The sequence below is a fragment of the Prionailurus viverrinus genome, chromosome E1 (genome assembly GCF_022837055.1).
Source record: "Prionailurus viverrinus isolate Anna chromosome E1, UM_Priviv_1.0, whole genome shotgun sequence".
Lineage (NCBI taxonomy): Eukaryota > Metazoa > Chordata > Mammalia > Carnivora > Felidae > Prionailurus > Prionailurus viverrinus.
Window position 1 is genome coordinate 17841721 of NC_062574.1, and position 17091 is coordinate 17858811.

Below are 17091 nucleotides of genomic sequence, written 5' to 3' on the forward strand. Positions count from 1 at the left end.
CTTTTAATAGATACCTGGGGATTAGAATTGGAGTCTATGGGAAGAGTTTATTGTCTTCCTGGAGCTAGTACAAAATTGGGGATCACATTACTTGACGAGTTTAAGGAGGGAAAGAATATATGAAAAAAAAAAACCCTCAAGGAATTGGGGGTAATTAGCCAGGATTAGGGAAGTGACAGACTTTTTATAGTATGCAAATATGAAGGAACATTATATAAGATAGATGGCCAGCTCTTATTCACCTAGAAGAGGACAAAGGAATAGGCTGGAACTTCTGGACAATGAATATAAGACATGCAGAATTTCCTGATTTTGAAATAGACCCTGGAACAAGTGACCAAAGAGGGATGATTTGTCAGAATTGATTTTCAGCAGTGACACTGTTGGAGGCAGTGATGAGAATGGAAAGAGCACAGAGCTAGGGGTTGTAGTCTAGGCACTTATGAGCTTTTCCTACTTTATCTCTGAAAAATGGACTGAGGATCCCTGTGCAAACTATCTCATAGGGTATTTGGGAAAAGCAAGTGAGAGAATCCATGTGAAAGCACTTAGAAAATTACAGACCTTTCTACAAAATAAGCAGTCATAATGACTTTGTAAAATAATCACCTTTGTAAGTGATTTAGAATCTTGGAATCTGGAAGTTGGTTTAATGGTCATCTATTCCAAATTGTTAGTTACTGAAAATAAATTATTTTCCATCATTCTTAAGGAATAGTCATTCCTTTTGCTTCAGCATTTCTATTAGTATGCCCACTATTGAATAAGCTCAAATTGTTGTTTATGTTAGTCTAAAATTGCCTGTCTTCAGCCTTTATTAACCTGTGTTTGAGCTCAGATATAAATCTACTAGGGGCACCTGGCTGACTGAGTTGGTGGAGCATGTGACTCTTGATCTTGGGTTTGTGAGTTTGCACCCCACGTTGGGTGTAGAGATTACCTAAAATTAAAAAAACCTTAAAGAAAGAAAGGAAGGAAGGAAGGAAGAAAGGAAGAGAAAAAAAGAAAGAAAGAAAGAAAGAAAGAAAGAGAAAGAAAGAAAGAAAGAAAGAAAGAAAGAAAGAAAGAAAGAAATCTGCTCCCTCCTTTGTATGATGGCTCTCTTACGGCACCCTTGCTTAAGATCATCATCTCTTGCCTTGAAATCACTATAGCCACTTAACTGATTTCTGCCATTTCTTGTTTGTCTTTCACATTTTCAGCAGATTTATTTAAAATAGACATCTGAGGGGCACCTGGGTGGCTCAGTTGGTTGAGCATCTGATTTTGGCTCAGGTCATGATCTCATGGTCTGTGAGGTCGAGCCCCGCATCAGGTTCTGTGCTGGCAGCTCAGAGCCTGGAGCTGCTTCGGATTCTGTGTCTCCGTCTCTCTCTGTCCCCGCCCCCCCCCCCCCCCGCCCCCCGGACTCTGTTTCTCTCTCTCTCTCTCAAAATAAATACACATTAAAAAAAATTTTTTTTAGGGGCGCCTGGGTGGCGCAGTCGGTTAAGCGTCGTCCGACTTCAGCCAGGTCACGATCTCGCGGTCCGTGAGTTCGAGCCCCGCGTCGGGCTCTGGGCTGATGGCTCAGAGCCTGGAGCCTGTTTCTGATTCTGTGTCTCCCTCTCTCTCTGCCCCTCCCCCGTTCATGCTCTCTCTCTGTCCCAAAAATAAATAAAATAAAATAAATCAGAAAAAAAAAAAAAAAAAATTTTTTTAAACAGACATCTGATCATGTTACTCTCCTTGAAACATGGGACTCCAACCCAGCTTTATTCTTAATCTGTTGTTTTGTCCCTCTAGTATGAAATGTAAGGCTTTTCATAATTTGGCACATCAGGCTCAGTCTCCAGGTTTGGCACATACATCCAGCACCCAACTCTTCACACTATACCACTTGTGGTTTCCCAAACATACATTTAGTTAGGCTACTTTTCTTTATAAGTAGGCTTCACACCCAGCATGAAGCCCAATGTGGGGCTTGAACTCATGACCCTGAGATAAGGACCTGAGCTGAGATCAAGAATTGGATGCTTAACCTACTGAGTCACCCAGGAGCCCCTAGTTATGGGAGTTTTCTAGCATAGTTGTGCATGCCTTTCATTATGCTAGTTTTCTCTGCCTAGAGTGGCTTACCCTTCTCAATCTGGTAAATTCTTGCTCGGCTTTCAGTGACCCATATTATTGTTCTCCCTTCTTTCTCACTGTTCCTTGGAAGTATTTGTTTCATTATTTTGGTTTCAAACAACTTTATCTACTTTTTTTTTTCTTTTCAAAATATAATTGACACACAGCATTGTATTAGTTTAAGGTATACAACATAATTTGATGTTTATATATACTGTGAAACATTCACTACACTAATCACATTTCTCATTTTTGTTTCCAAAAAATTGTACTGTCACAGTGCCTAGTGCATCACAGATGCTCAGAGAGCAAATGAATGAAGGATGTTCCTACTAAGTGTTCTCTTTTTCAGGTTAAGCTCTTTTTCCCTTTACTTAGCCATATTACAGTTTCTAGATCCTCTGTTTTTTTACATCTTGGCTGAACTATTTCTAGGCTTTCCTCTATTTCTATCAGAAAGTGTATTTTAATGACTACAGGAGTGAACTGAAACATTCTAAAATAACTTTTTTTTTCAACCCCCCTCCCCCCCCCCCCCCCCCAATAACTTTTAACAAAAAATGTACCAAATGAGCTGGTTGTCCAGCTACTGCTTTGGGAAAGATTCTGAACGCATTAATTTCTGGCCACCTCCTTGCCAGAATAGAGCCCAAATAAAATAAGAAAAATAAGCAGAGAGGTGGCACCTGGCTGGCTCAGTTGGTAGAGTATGCAACTCTTGATCTCAGGGCTGTGAGTTGAAGTTCATGTTGGGTGTAGAGATTACTTAAAAATAAAAAAAGAGGCAGAGGAAAAGTAAGCAGAAGTGAGCATTGTGCACCTGCTTTTCTCTTTTACTTTTTTTTAAGGTTTTTTTTGGGGGGGGGAGGGGCAGAGAGAGAGAGTGAGGGAGGGAGAGAAAGAATTCCAAGCTGTCAGCACAGAGCCCATATGGGGCTCAATCTCACAAACCACGAGATCATGACCTGAGCCGATATCAAGGGTCAGACGCTTAACTGACTGAGCCACCTAGGCGCCTCTCTTTTCCTTTCTGTCACCTTAGCAGTGTCATCCCACGTTATAAGTCACTGTTGATATAAAGACTACAATTTTCCCATTCTGTAAAACAGAATGGCTTCCTAAGATTCCACAATAACCTTAGGGGAATGTTAGTCCCTTAGGCTGTAGACACAGTTGAAAAGCAGAGAGTGGCACTAAACTCCAGGGGAAAGGATGCAGCTCTTATCCAGAATTGAAGGCACATGAGTCAGGCAGCAGGGATCTATCAACTCCAAAATCCATTCAGAAGTAATTTAATCTTTGCTGTTGAAGCAGATCAACAATGCCATTTGCCTGTATGAAAAATGAGATTACCCAGGATTCTCTTAGAAGAAGATAAATTATTAGTGTAATAGTAGCTTCTGGCCTTGTATAATGTCTCTTCTTAGTACTACATGGTAGTGGCACAGGGCACATCTAGTGCATAATACAGTGTATAGAGATCAGGCCACAGTGCCTTACTTAGGGTGTTTAGGGGAAATTTAACAATTCTCAGCAACCCTCAGCCTTAATGGACTTGGTTATTGTTAAAATTCATCTTTATCAAAGGAAGCACTGGTTAATGATTTTTCTCCTGGCTCAACATGCTGGGCATTAGCTGGAATTGCTGAGTGATTTGCACTGAGGAAACCATGAGAGCAATTTCTTGTTTGTCCACAAATTATCATTAGCAGTTTCATTTGCAGATTGAAGAAGCAGGAGGAGTGGGCTGTTTGCCAGTTGCAGCTTCCCTCCGATTAGGGCGTTAGTTCAATTATGTCCAATTAACTTTTATTGCAGATAGTGGTGATAATTACTTGCAAGTCAGTTTTTTGGCTGCAGTTATCCCAAGGCTGAAGTATGAATTTGATGGATTTTAATAACCAGAATGACACATTTTACTCCCTTCCTCCACTGTAGTTATTTCTTTTTACAGACCTCTTTTAGACAGGAGATCAAAGCATTGTAAAAATTCATCTCACAATTAAAACATATTGTCCTTCTTTTGAAGAGCTGTGTAGGATCATATTTTAAAAGAAGCTATCAGGAGCAGCCTTAATGGCTTTTTATATTCTGAGATCAGACCCTTGAGTTCATTGCTCCTTATCATAAGAGAATAGAGTGAGATGGAACTAAATGTCATTCACAGCAATTTGTGCTTATTGTAAGATTATAGTAATTGGCAAGGTGAAGTTTAGTCTTCTGCTTGCCTATGAAATTCTCTTCGAAATGCAGAAGTAAACTTTTGTTTGGGGCACTTTTAAAATCAGTGGGACACTGAGGATACATTTCGTTAGTGCTATAGGAATTTTAGTATGTTTTTTTTTTTTAAATTTTGGGCTATTACAAAGGTTTATTCAACAAAATAGTTCAGTATGAAAATGCACATGATCTTATTTTTATATTATAGTAAAACAGGTGCTATGGAGAAGGGGACATGTAGAAGCAGTTGGTTTCTTCTGGTGAACACTCCCATTGTTTATACCCGTTCCAAGGCTTCTAACATGATGGTACTATTTCCTCATATTACCACCTTCCAATATTATTCTGTTGCTCATTATTTGCCATCTCCACACATTCATTCATCACAAGATTCATAAAACGAACTCTTACAATATTCCTTGGACATGTCTGCCACCATTTAATTTTGATGATAATTTCTTGTCCATAAATTTTTTAACTTGGAAGGGTGAGCTTTGCTCATGGTATCTACCTGGAGAGCTCAAAGATGCCTCTCTAAAATATTTTTTTTATTGTAGTTGTTATTTTATTTTTATTTATTAAAAAAAATTTTTTTTAACATTTATTTATTTTTGAGACAGAGAGAGACAGAGCATGAACGGGGGAGGGTCAGAGAGGGAGACACAGAATCTGAAACAGGCTCCAGGCTCCAAGCTGTCAGCACAGAGCCCGACGCGGGGCTCGAACTCACGGACCGCGAGATCATGACCCGAGCCGAAGTCGGGCGCTCAACCGACTGAGCCACCCAGGCACCCCTGTAGTTGTTATTTTAATAGGAAGTTGCATACATAATATCTTTGGAAACATCCTTGCTAGGTAAAAAAAGGGATAAAAGGAATAGTTTGTCTTTATCTGAGGATGACAAACTCCCTTTGCTATTTTCCTTCAGACTTTCCCTTCAATGTTGTTTGATGGTAACCCTGAAAGTAAATGGTCTTATAAGTAAAAGCTGATCTTCTTGACATGCGAAAGACTAAAGTCAGTTCCAAGCTGGGGCTATTCCTAGATCTTCAGGTAACTTACTGTTTTTTTCATTTCAGATGTCCTTGCTCACCTTAGTGTCTTTGTTACTAGGCTCTCTTCGCAAGGGCTCATCAGTCTCCTTAGATACTTTATGGATGTGGCTGCATAAAGGATACTTATGGATGTGGCTGCATAAGTGGCCAAGGAGTGTGGCAATGCATTTTAAGAATCTGTTTTTCTTAGTGTTTGTGTGAAATAAGGGAAGAAAGTTCATGGCTCCTTGGAGAAGAGCTGTAATACAGTTGTTTCTCCTCCAAAGCTTCCCTGATCACACTAAAAAGGAAAGAAGAGGAAAGGGTGAGTGATAAACATCATCCTTGCACTACTTCAAAGCTCCTCATTGATTGTTACCGAAAACCTTTGCTGTAGAATAACCCAAGACTGCCTGCCAGCTGCTGTTGGTGTGAAAGTGGAGAAGCTGGTTGTAGTGGGTAGTTTTCAGGAAGTCTGGAGATAAAGTTTATGATGTCGTTTGAAACTTTTTGTATGGTCAGAGGAAAGAATGTCACAACTCTGTTATACTCTGGAAGGTATAACAAGGATTTCCCTTAGAGCATAGAGGTTTGCAGGCAGTACTGATGAGGTTCAGGATGTGTGCTTAGAAAGAAAGGGCTTGCTTGCAAAACTCTTACTGAAACATGAACTTGAACTTGGTGGAAATGTTAGTGAACGTCAGGCCTGAAAACGGAGGGTTATTAATATAGCACCTTGTTCAGGATAGACATTTCTTTTGGAACCTTTCCAGAAGTGAAATTCTCCTTTTTTGTTTGTTTTTTACATTTTATTTATTTTTGGGAGACTGAGAGCACGAGGGGCTGGGGAGGGGCAGAGAGAGAGGGAGACACAGGATCATAGAAGCAGGATCCAGGCTCTGAGCTTTTGGCACAGAGCCTGAGGCAGGGCTCAAACCCACAAACTGCGAGATCATGACCTGAGCTGAAGTCGGATGCTTAATTGACTGAGCCACCCAGGCGCCCCTGAAATTCTCCATCTTTAGGTTAAGAGGTTTGCATTGAATGCCACACAGTGGAAGCATTGCCAGAACAGAGTGGAGGTTGGGGGATAATTTGAAATATAGGCACTGGAGAAAATGTTATTCAGGTAAGTGTTGAAAAGAAATTGGAAGGGGCGCCTGGGTGGCGCAGTCGGTTAAGCGTCCGACTTCAGCCAGGTCACGATCTCACGGTCCGTGAGTTCGAGCCCCGCGTCGGGCTCTGGGCTGATGGCTCGGAGCCTGGAGCCTGTTTCCGATCTTGTCTCCCTCTCTCTCTGCCCCTCCCCTGTTCATGCTCTGTCTCTCTCTGTCCCAAAAATAAATAAACATTGAAAAAAAAAAATTAAAAAAAAAAAAATTGGAAGTTGATGAGGCAGAAAGATACAGGAAACCTATTCCAGATGGCAAGAACCCCAAATGTCAGCACTCACCAGTGTAGAGCTAAGTTACCTGCGTTAAGATGAAATGATAATAGTTACCAAGAGACCACTTTCTCCCAACTCTTCTTTATGATCTCCAGCCCCCACCCCCTTTCTAGACTTCAACACTATCTTTTTTGTTTATTTTATTTTATTGTAAACTTCATTTGTTTTGAGAGAGAGAGAACAAGCAAGAGAGGGGCAGAGAGAAAGGGAGAGATCGAGCCCTGCATCAGGCTCCACACATGACCTGAGCCGAAATCAAGAGTTGGACACTTATCTAAGCCACCTAGGCACCCCTGTTTTGTTGATTTTTTTTCTTACAAAATTTTTTTAAAATGTTTTATTTATTTTTGAGAGAGAAAAGATAGAGCGTGAAGGGGGGTGGGGCAGAGAACAAGGGAGACACAGGATGTGAGACAGGCTCCAGGCTCTGAGCTGTCAGCACAGAACCTAATGCGGGGCTTGAACCCGTGAACCAATCATGACTTGAGCCAAAGTCGCACGCTTAACCAACCGACTGAGCCCCCCAGGCGCCCCTGTTTTTTGTTTTGTTTTGTTTTGTTTTGTTTTGTTTTGTTTTGTTTTGTTTTTCAAGTAAGCTCCTCTGTGCGTTGCATGGAGCCAAACGCAGGGACTGAACTCACAACCCTGAGATCGTGACCTGAACTGAAATCAAGATTTGGACGCTTAACTGCCTGAGCTACCCAGGCACCCCATATTTTTTGTTTTGTTTTTAAAATAAAATGTGTAGAAACGATCTTAGATTTACAGAAAAGTTGATAGTACAAAGAATATTTTTCTTCCTTGGATCATTTGACCTGATTGCTTCATCATATCAGAATACTTTAGTCTTTATCTCAACAACAAACAAGGACACTCTCCATCCAGCATTACCACAATAAAACCATCAAAATCAGTAACATTGATACATTATTGTCATTCTCAGACCCCTCTCAGATGTTGCTATTTGTTGTTATTGGTTTTTTTTGTTTTGTTTTTTAACGTTTATTTATTTTTGAGACAGAGAGAGACAGCATGAACGGGGGAGGGTCAGAGAGAGGGAGACACAGAATCTGACAGGCTCCAGGCTCTGAGCTGTCAGCACAGAGCCCGACACGGGGCTCAAACTCACGGACCGCGAGATCATGACCTGAGCTGAAGTCGGCCGCTTAACCGACTGAGCCACCCAGGCGCCCCGTTTTGTTTTGTCTTGTCTTAAAGTTTGTTTTTGAGCAAGAGAGAGAGAGTTTGTGGTGATGTGTGCATGAGCAGGGGAGGGGCAGAGACAGGGAGGGGGGAGGGGGGAGAGAGAGAGAGAGAGAGAGAGAGAGAGAGAGAGAGAGAGAAAAGAATCCCAAGCAGGCTCCACACGGTCCGTGTAGAACCAGACCAAAGGCTGGAATCCACCAACTGCGAGATCATGATGCAAGAGTTGATTGGGGGATCTGGGTGGCTCAGTCAGTTGAGCATCCAACTTCAGCTCAGGTCATGATCTCACAGCTCATGAGTTCAAGCCCCATGTCGGGCTCTGTGCTGACAGCTCAGGGTCTGGAGACTGCTTCAGGTTCTGTCTCTTGCTCTCTGCCCCTCCCCCACTCATGCTCAGTCTCTCAAAAATAAATAAAACATCAAAAAAAAAAAAAAGAGTTGGTTGCTTCACTAACTGAGCCATCAAGCCACCCCAGATGTTGTTGTTTGTATGAGTAATGTGTTTCATTTCAGTAAGGATCCAGTTCAGGATCACATGTTGCATTTTTTTTTAATGTTTATTTTTGAGAGAGAGCACGAATGGGGGAGGAGCAGAGAGAGAGGGGGACAGAGGATCTGAAGCAGGCTCTGTGCTGACATCAGTGAGCCCCATGTGGGACTTGAGCTCACAAATCGTGAGGTCATGACCTGAGCCAAGGTCAGACGCTCAGTCAACTGAGCCACCTAGGCGCACCACACATTGCATTTTTAAATTTATTTTACTTTTTTTTTTCTTTTTAAGTAAACTCTGCTCCCAACTTGGAGCTCGAATTCGTAACCCTGAAATCAAGAGTCACCTGCTCTACTAACTGAGGCCAGCCGAGTGCCCCACACATTGCATTTATTTGTTGTATATTCTTGGTCTCCTTCAGTCTGGAACAGTTCTTCAGGCCTTTGACTTTCATGACTTTAATACTTCTGACAGTTAATTTGTAGAAAGTCCCTAAATTTAGGGTTGCCTGGTGTTTCCTCATGTTTAATTTAGGTTATATATCTTCAGCAGGAATATTACGAGTAATGCATAATTTCATTGCATAATTTCAAGAAGTGCAGAATTTTTATGTGTCCTATTACTGGTAATGTTCAATCACTTGATTAAGGTGGTGCCTGCTAGGTATTTCTAGTGTCAAGTTACTCTTTTTCCCTTTGTAATTAGTAACTATTTTGGAAGGAGATACTTTGAAACTCTGCAAGTATCCTGTTTCTCTCCACCCTTTCAATTTATTACTTTATATATTTACATTAGTATGGACTCATGATTTTCTTTTTTTTTTTTTAACTTTTTAAAAAATGTTTTATTTATTTTTGAGAGGGGGAGAGGGAGAGAGAGAGAGAGAGAAAGAGAGAGAGAGAGAGAGAGAGAGAGAGAGAGAGAGATCATGAGCAGGGGAGGGGCAGAGAGAGAGGGAGACACAGAATCCGAAGCAGGCTCCAGGCTCTGTCTGAGCTGTCAGCACAGAGCCCAATATGGGACTTGAACTCACAAATGGTGACATGACGTGAGCCAAAGTCTGCCACTCAACCAACTGAGCCACCAAGGGTAATTTGAGTATAGTTGATGTACAATGTTACATTAGTTTTCAGGTTATAAGAATAGTTATTCAGGGGCACCTGGGTGGCTCAGTCGGTTGAGCTTCTGACTTTGGCTCAGGTCATGATCTCATGCTCTGTGAGTTCGAGCCCTGCGTCGGGGGAGCCTGCTTCGGATTCTGTGTCTCCCTCTCTCTCTGACCCTCCCCCGTTCATGCTCTGTCTCTCTCTCAAAAATAAATAAACATTAAAAACTTCTGAAAAGAGAAAAAGAATATTCAACTTCTTGATACATTATGGATTTTCTATTTTATTCAATAGAATATAATCTTTTATCATTATTTGTTTGATGTTCAAATTATCCCAGAATTTGTCAGTATATCAGGAAAAAATTATATGTTTAATCCTAAAGAGTATCAAATGATTTGCTGTCCTTTTATTTCATAAATAATTTTTTTAATGTTTATTTTTGGGAGATAGAGAAACAGGGTGGGGGAGGGGCAGAAAGAGAAGGAGACACAGAATCCAAAACAGGCTCCAGGCTCTGAGCCTGTCAACACGGAGCCCCGACGTGGGACTCAAACCCACGAAGCGCGGGATCATGACCTGGGCCGAAGTCAGACACTTAACTGACTGAGCCACCCAGGTGCCCCACTGTCCTTTTATTTCAAAAGATTGGCTGATAGTCCCCAAACTAACATCTTATGAACAGTGGTAGAAAACAAGAGTTCATAATTCTTCTATTGCTAGGACATGCTTCCTTCACTCATGTACCTATTCGTTGTTCTTTTTGGTTTCTACTGTGTAAACTTCTCTTTCAGAGGTTTCCCTCACCAGTTGAATATCCTAAAGCTTCTGTGTTCTTTGACATGTCACCGTTAGTCTTTGAGCACTTCCTTCCTTTCCTGCACAATGAGATCTTCCAGAGTCATTTCTGTGCCTCAGCCATTTCTCCAAAGAGCCTCTGTTCCTGTTAGTAGAGAGATTTGGAAACCAGGTATCTAGAAATCAGGATCTGATTTGACCGTATTGGGGCTCATTGCTGTTAGATAGTGGAGTAGTCACTGCATCCCTCTGGGGATGCTCTCACACCATAGTGGGCCCCCCACCACTTTATGGCTGCCATCCTTACTCTGTTTGGGTACCTTCTATTTCCAATCTAGTTAAAGTGATTTAACAGAGGGAAAGGGGTGAAGGTTGGTGAGGACATTCAGTTGGTGAGGGAGGCCATGGAGAGAATTTATAGAGGAGAAATTAGGAGAGTGAATGGGTACACTGAGTGAAGGAAGCAGTGTACCAGGAATAGAAGAGTTGGCTACTTTTGTTTTCTGCTCCTGTCATAGATGTTAATTTGGGTAGTGTTAGTCATATTTCTTTGAGGTATCTTTGAGATAAAGGAAAGCACATCATTTGGACATCTGTAGGATAAAACATCTATAATTTTTTCCCTGATTTATTCAATGCTGAAGTAATCTTGAGTTAAATTGCTTTGTTTGGGTGGGGCTTAATATGGTGTAAGACACATATTTGACCAGTTAGAACCAGCCACACACTGACTAAAAAAACAAACAAACAAAAACAGTGCTGAGTGATTATGGAATTTTTCACAGCTACAGAAAGGAGCAAAAGAATTCTGCTGATCAGTGTATGAGTTGTGTACTTTGAATCTTTGAGATGTTTAAAGGACTACTTTGTTTTTATTTTGTTTTACAAGGCAGTTCCTGGAATAAGGAAGCCTCTTAAACCTAAGTTCAGAATTTTATTTCAGTGGGCGTTTAGCTGTAAAATACTCTTCCAGCAGGAACTCTCTGTTCTCTCTCTTTTATTTTTTTTTAATGCTTATTTATTTGAGAGAGAGAGAGAGAGAGCCAGCGCAAGCCAGGGAGGGGCAGAGAGAGAGGGAGACACAGAATCTGAAGCAGGCCCCAGGCTCTGAGCTGTCAGCACAGAGCCCAACGTGGGGCTCGAACCCACGAACCGTGAAATCACGAACTGAGACACATAACCAACTGAGCCACCCAGGCTCCCTGTCTCTATTCTCTCATCTTCCTGTGGATTGAACCAGTATGCCACATCATTAGCTATTTGCAGTGGTTTGTAGGATGTAGGAGGAGGTGCTCCTGTTCAGTAGGCTTTCAGTTCCTGGGTGCTTTTGAGACTTAGCAGTCTCTACTACTTTCATAGACCCGTTAGCTTCAGAAACCTGGTAATTCCTTGGGTATGTGGAGTGTGAGCCAGAAAGCTTCAGGTTATAGTGAATCTCAGTGAAACAGCAAGGTAAAATCTTTCGATTTTTACTAAGGCTACAGAAGCCCTCACCCAAAATTGTTACACATCAGGATTCCTCATGGTCCTCTACTCCTGTCCTCTACTCCCACTAGCAGAGAAGAAGGGAGGGCCTAAATGAACAGAATGTATTAAGATAGCAATTATGCTTCGTTTCTCCTCTTACCTTAAAATCTGCCTACTGTCAAACTAACCGTGGATGGCAATATGTTAACTATAAGTAAAACTTTGTTCCCTGTCGGCACTGAATCTGTTAGCCTTTCTGAAACTTCACTAGATATGTAAGGCACATAAACTCAAGGTATTGTGTAGAGAACAAGTTCTGAGAAAGTAGCAGACGAAATGAATATATAGTGGATATAGTAGATGCGTGGCATTGAAAGGTAGGAGTCCGGCTTCCCACCCTCCATCCCTGCCCAAATTTAAAACACCTGAGAAAGGTGTTTTCTCTGACAGGGTATTTCCTGTCAGAGACCTGGGTGGAGTCTATGATGCCCAACTTCCAAATGCTGTCATGGCAGTGTCCAAATGGAAGCTGACTTTGAAAAGGTATGAGTTGAAGTAGGTTCAGAGTTTGAGTTTACTTCTAACATTCAGGGAACAGCATTAGGATGGGAGGGACAGAGTTTTCCGTGCCAGGATTGTTTGAGAATGAGAGAGAACGTTATTTAATCATTACTTGTATTACTCTTGGATATAGTTTCCTCAGTGTAAATTCATACAACTTTTCCCTGAAAAAAAAAAAATCTGACAAGTTGAACATAAAGTCTTTCTTGCCTTTATGCCCAGCGCATTCTTATCTTGGTTATAGTTGCTGGCTTTATAGTTCACCTTGAAAGGATTTTTCACCAAGAAATGATTGCTAAGTGTTAGGCTAGCCAACGTATACTAGAGTTCTAGTGCAGTGCTGATCTGGGACAGGCAATTCCCCAAATCCATAGGAAAATCAATAATTACATTCACACTTAAGCAAAACCGTGGCTTAGAATTATATGTTTTTGTTGTATATAATAGTGTAAGAAGAGGGATATGATAGGTGGTCAGTAAATACTGACATGAGAGGCAGGTATGGCATAGTGCCATGTTTTTCAAACATTTTTGTCTATGTTCACAATAGGGATTGCACTCCCAATAAATACACACATATAATTGAGATAATTGAAACGAGAATCATGAAACAATAAGCATTTTTGACTGTGAATTTTTTAATTAAAAAAAATTTTTTTTGTTAATGTTTATTTTTGAGAGAGAGAGTGTGCACAAGGTGGGAGGGGTGGGGAGACACACAGAATGTGAAGCAGGCTCCAGGCTCTGAGCTGTCAGCACAGAGCCTGATGCAGGGCTTGAACCTACAAACCGTGAGATCATGACCTGAGCTGTAGTCGGATGCTTAACCGACTGAGCCACCCAGGTGCCCCTAATTCATTGTTTTTAAAAAAAAGACTGGTCACAGGGATGACTGGGTGGCTCAGTCGGTTAAGCATCCGACTATGGCTCAGGTCATGATCTCGTGGTTTGCGGGTTCAAACCCTGCATTGGGCTCTCTGCTGTCAGCATGGAGCCCATTTCAGATTCTCTGTCCCCCCCCCCCCCCCCCCGCCGCTTCTCTGCCCCTCCCCTGCTCTCTCTCTCTGAAAAATAAATATAAAAATAAACATTTTTTAAAAATTGGGGGGCTTCTGAGGTTCAGTCGGTTAAGTGTCCAACTTCAGCTCAGGTTATGATCTCACAGTTTGCAAGTTGGAGCTCTGCCTCAGGCTGTGTGCTGCCAGCTTAGAGCCTGGAGCCTGCTTTGGATTCTGTGTCACCCTCTCTCTCACTGCCCCTCCCTGCAAGTGCTCTCTCTTTCTCAAAAATAAATAAACCTTTTTTTTTTTTTTTTTTTAATTGGGAGGCTATGGGACCCCTGGGTGACTCAGTTGGTTAAGTGTCCGACTTCAGCTCAGGTCATGATCTCATGCTTCATGAGTTCGAGCCCCATGTAGGGCTCTGTGCTGACAGCTCAGAGCCTGGAGTCTGCTTTACATTCTGTGTTTCCCTTTCTCCTTGCCCCTCCCCCACTCGTTTGAGTACACGTGTGCACGCTCTCTCTCTTTCTCTCAGAAATGAATAAACATTAAAGAAATTTTTCTTTAAATTGGGAAGCTCATTGGGGCGCCTGGGTGGCTTGGTCGGTTAAGCGTCCGACTTCGGCTCAGGTCATGATCTCACGGTCCGTGAGTTCGAGCCCCGCGTCGGGCTCTGTGCTGACAGCTCAGAGCCTGGAGCCTGTTTCCGATTCTGTGTCTCCCTCTCTCTCTGCTCCTCCCCTGTTCATGCTCTGTCTCTCTCTGTCACAAAAATAAATAAACGTTAAAAAAAATTTTTTTAATAAAAAAAAAAAATAGTGAAGCTCATGCTAACTTCATTAGATGAATATCCCATAATTTATGTAGCCATTTCCTTTTAGACATTTAAAATTTTTTTTTCAAAGTTTATTTGACAAACAGAGCGAGTGGGGGAGATGCAGAGAGAGAGGGACAGAGAATCCACACTACGGGCACAGAGCCCGATGCAGGGCTCAATCCCACAAACCATGAGATCATAACCTGAGCTGAATCAAGAGTCAGAAGCCTAACCAACTGAGCCACCGGGCACTCCTACTTTTAGACATTTAGATTTGTTTCCAGTTTTTACTGGAACACCAGAGTGAAGAGAATCGTATGTAAATTTTTGTTTGCATCTCTGACTGTTCCTTAGGTTAGCTTTTATTTTTATTTTTGTCTCGTTTTTATTTTTAAGCAGACTCCATGCCCAACATGGGGCATGAACTCAAGACCCCGAGATTGAGTCACATGCTTTACTGACTGAGCCAAATGTCCCAGTTCCTTAAGTTAGATTTTAGAAGTATGGTTACTGTATCAAAGAATATGAATATTTTGGGGCGCCTGGGTGGCTCAGTCGGTTGGGCGTCCAACTTCGGCTCAGGTCATGATCTCGTGGTCTGTGAGTTCGAGCCCCGCATCGGGCTCTGGGCTGACAGCTCAGAGCCTGGAGCCTGTTTCAGATTCTGAGTCTCCCTCTCTGACCCTCCCCTGCTCATGCTCTATCTCTATCTGTCTCAAAAATAAATAAATGTTAAAAAAAAATTAAAAAAAAAAGAATATGAATATTTAAGAAACTGTGCTGAGGCGCCTGGATGTCTCAGTTGGTTAAGCATCAAACTCTTAATTTCAGCTCAGGTCATGATCTGGAGGTTCATGAATTTGAGCCCCACATTGGGGCTTTGGATTCTGTCTCTCACTATAGTGAGATCCTGCTTTGGATTCTCTCTCACCTTCTCCCTTCCCCTCCCCTATTTGTGTGCTCGCTCTCGCTCGCTCTCTCTCAAAATTAAAAAAAAAAAATTAGAAAATTAAAAACTGTTTATGCTGATTTCCAGAAAGAATGTATCTATCAATTTAAACATGTCATTTTAGTGACTCATCACTATATCCTTGACTCTGTGAGTTTTAGGTTTTTTCCAAACATTTTGCCATTTTATAAGCAAAAAATAAAATCTCATTTCATTTAATTTACATTTCTTTAATTATTAGATAGTTGTACTGTTTCTTAAAATTTTTTTTTAATGTTTGTTTTTGAGAGGGAGAGAGAGAGACCAAGCACCAGCGAGGGAGGGGCAGAGAGAGAGGAGAAGACCAAGGATCCAAAGCAGGCTTCAGGCTCTGAGCTATCAGCGCACAGCTGGAGACAGGGCTTAAACTCACGAACTATGAGATCATGACCCGAGCCAAAGTCTGACGCTCAAGTGACTGAGCCACCTAGGCACACTGTCTTTATATTTGTAGTTGCTTATGTTTCTCCACACAACTTTGGTGGGAGCCCTGTGAGATCATGACCCGAGCCAAAGTCTGACGCTCAAGCGACTGAGCCACCTAGGCACACTGTCTTTATATTTGTAGTTGCTTATGTTTCTCCACACAACTTTGGTGGGAGCCATGTCTTCACTCCCCTTACATGGATTCATATGTTGCTGTGGATCATGTCTTTTTCACTGCTTCTATTCATAACTCTTCAACACCTGTTCAAAATTTCATTTAAGCTATTCTTTGCAGTTTTGATAAACTACCCTCTTAAGTATTGTAAATCAATGTTATTACATAGCAAAAATTTTTTTTAATGTTTATTTATTTATTTTTAGAGACAGAGAGTAGGGGGAGGGGCAGAGAGCGAGGAGAGAGAGAATCCCAAGCAGGTTCCGCAGTGGGAGCAGAGAGCTCGATTCGGGGCTTGAACTCAGAAACCATGAGTTGATGACCTGAGCTAAAATCAGGAGTCAGATGCTTAACTGACTGAGCCACCAGGTGCCCCACATAGCAAAAATATTGATATAAATGTGTCTTGAAATTTCTAAACCCAGTAGTGAGCTTTGATGAGGCACTTTAGACCCAGAAAAGAAAGACACCTCTGTACCAGGGTTAGGAAACATAGGCACACATGGATTCAAACACTCTCACCTAGACTTGTTTCAGAATAACACCTTGTAGTTACATACCCAGAATGGAGCCAGCCAGGTGTCTTCCCTTAAGCCTCTTCAATTCCTGTCCCCCTTCAGACTTGAAAGTTGGACTATAGACTGGGCTAGAGGGCCTGCTCTCTGGTGAGGTGATTCTGGGTCACTAGAGAAATCTAGCTTCTGTTGTACCTTGTGCAGTTGAGGAGATGAGAAAGGGCATGAATAAGCAACTTGTTTAGCTGTTCTGTAAACACATGATTGCCAAAAGTTTTTAACAGCCTGCTAAATTCTTAAAATTCTTTTTCTGTGTTGTGGCTGTTGGCTCTCTAAGTTTACAGAAGCTAACTGGGGAACCGCCTTTTTTATTTTTATCATACCTGTCTGCGGTCTGACTTCTTTTGGGCTCAATCAGGGCCTATTAAAGGTCTTTCTAGACACCCTAAGACTTAAAATTGTACCCAACTTTGATACCTTTTCAACAGATTCCCTTTAAACATTTTTTTTCTTTTTTAAGTTTATTTTGAGAGTGTGTGCAGAGGAGGGGCAGAGGGAGAGAGAGAATCTTAAGCAGGCTCCATGCTCAATGCAGAACCCAACGTGAGACTTGATCCCAGGACTGCAAGATCATGATCTGAGCCGGTATCAAGAGTCAGACATTTGGGGTGTCTGGGTGGCTCAGTCGGTTGAGCATCTGACTTCTGCTCACGTCATGATCTCATAGTTTG

General features: G+C 41.8%; 1 protein-coding gene and 1 pseudogene across 5 annotated transcripts in view; one reads left to right on the forward strand and one right to left on the reverse strand.

Annotated features, from left to right (window-relative positions):
- The window catches only part of FAM222B (family with sequence similarity 222 member B), an 87877-nt gene that overhangs the window by 50176 nt on the left and 20610 nt on the right, over nucleotides 1-17091 (forward strand). The window lies entirely within an intron of this gene.
- LOC125151563 (small nuclear ribonucleoprotein G-like) lies at nucleotides 4607-4831 on the reverse strand (annotated as a pseudogene).